This window comes from Aulonocara stuartgranti, assembly GCF_965226115.1.
Source record: "Aulonocara stuartgranti genome assembly, chromosome: 14".
NCBI classification, from domain to species: Eukaryota; Metazoa; Chordata; class Actinopteri; order Cichliformes; family Cichlidae; genus Aulonocara; species Aulonocara stuartgranti.
This window is the reverse complement of record NC_138950.1, coordinates 39,612,188-39,613,971: the sequence shown is the minus strand read 5'-3', so window position 1 is coordinate 39,613,971 and position 1,784 is coordinate 39,612,188.

Below are 1,784 nucleotides of genomic sequence, written 5' to 3'. Positions count from 1 at the left end.
GTCTTGTCTTAATGTTGGTTTAAAATGGAGCACTGTAACAAAAAATAATTTCCCCCAGGGATCAATAAAGTATTCTGATTCTGATTCTGATTCCATCCAAAGTGGGATGGATGCCGTCTCTCCTAACAAGACCAGGTTTCCTCCAGAAGGTTTGCCAATTATCTATGAAGCCCACATCGTTTCTGGGACACCACTCAGACAGCCAGCAATTTAAGGAGAACATGCGGCTAAACATGTCACTCCTGGTCTGATTGGGGAGGGGACCAGAGAAAACTACAGAGTCCGACATTGTTTTGGCAAAGTTGCACACCGATTCAATATTGATTTTAGTGACCTCCGATTGGCGTAACCGGGTGTCATTACTGCCGACGTGAATTATGATCTTACTGAATTTACGTTTACCCTTAGCCAGCAGTTTTAAATTTCCTTCAATGTCGCCTGCTCTGGCCCCTGGAAGACAATTGACTATGGTTGCCGGTGTCTCTAGCTTCACATGTCTGAGAACAGAATCACCAATTACCAGAGTTTGACCCCCGGCGGGTGTGTCGCCGAGTGGGGAAAAACGGTTAGACACATGAACGGGTTGGTGGTGTACCTGGGGCTTCTGTTTAGGACTATGCTTCCTCCTCCCCGTGACCCAGCCGCCCTCTTTCCCCAGCTGCTTGGGGTCTGCCGGGGAACAGCTAGCGGGGCCTACGCTATCTTCGGCTGCACCAGCTACAGGGGCCTGGCTAGCTATGGGTGAATGAAGGGTGTGAAGCCGAGTCTCCAATTCAGTAATCCTGGCCTCCAGCGCTGTAAATATGCTACATTTGTTACAGATATCATTACTGCTAAAGGAGGCCGAGGAGTAACTAAACATCTGACACAATGAGCAAGAAAGTGCAGGAGGGACAGGTGAAGTAGCCATGGTGCTAACGAGTCGGCTACAAGCTAAGCTAAGCTAAGCTAGCGAAACAGTACAGAGACAGTGAGTGAATACTTTGGCTATAAATTAGGTAGTGAGTACACAGAAAGTGTGCTTCGGATGAAGCACGCGAAGATTATACTATGGAAAAGAATGTATTTAAAAGTTGTTAATTAAATTGCTAAGCAAATAAGCTACTCAGAAACACCACTGTGTTTGAGCAGGAACAGGAAGTGATACTCTACCGCAGAGCGAGCGAACACCAAGTGACAGCGCCACCATTTGGTAGTCTTACTAGATACCCAATGGGTAGCAAGTGGTTACGATACACCATTTTCTCCACCCCCAGGTTTCACTCTGTATATTGGTAGATGGGGCAATTTGTCAAGCACAATTTAAGGTGCAGTTCTCCACTTATTCTTCAACTTGTGCTTTCCAGTAACACCAAAATTCTTCATCAACACTTGGTCTCCTGGTGCCAAGCTCTGTTCTTTCATATGCTTGTCATGAGCTTTCTTGTTTTTCTGATGACTTTTGTGAGCAGCCTCTGTTGCTAGGCAGTTAGCTTGTTGCAAATCAGCTTTCAGCTTAGCTATGTACTGGGGGTGCGTCAGACTGCTTTGTGTCTCATCCTTGATTCCGAAACAGATGTCCACAGGCAGCCAGGCTTCTCTGCCAAACATTAGCAGGTAGGGTGAGTACCCGGTTGCTTCTGTACGCATGTACAAAATGACTGATGGATTGATTCCACGTGTGTTTCTTCTTGGGATCCAATGTTCCCAGCATGGAAAGTAACATCCAGTTAAATCTCTGCGGCTGTGGATCTCCTTGGGGATGATAAGGGGTTGTCATGGATTTCTGGATCCCTAAAACTCTT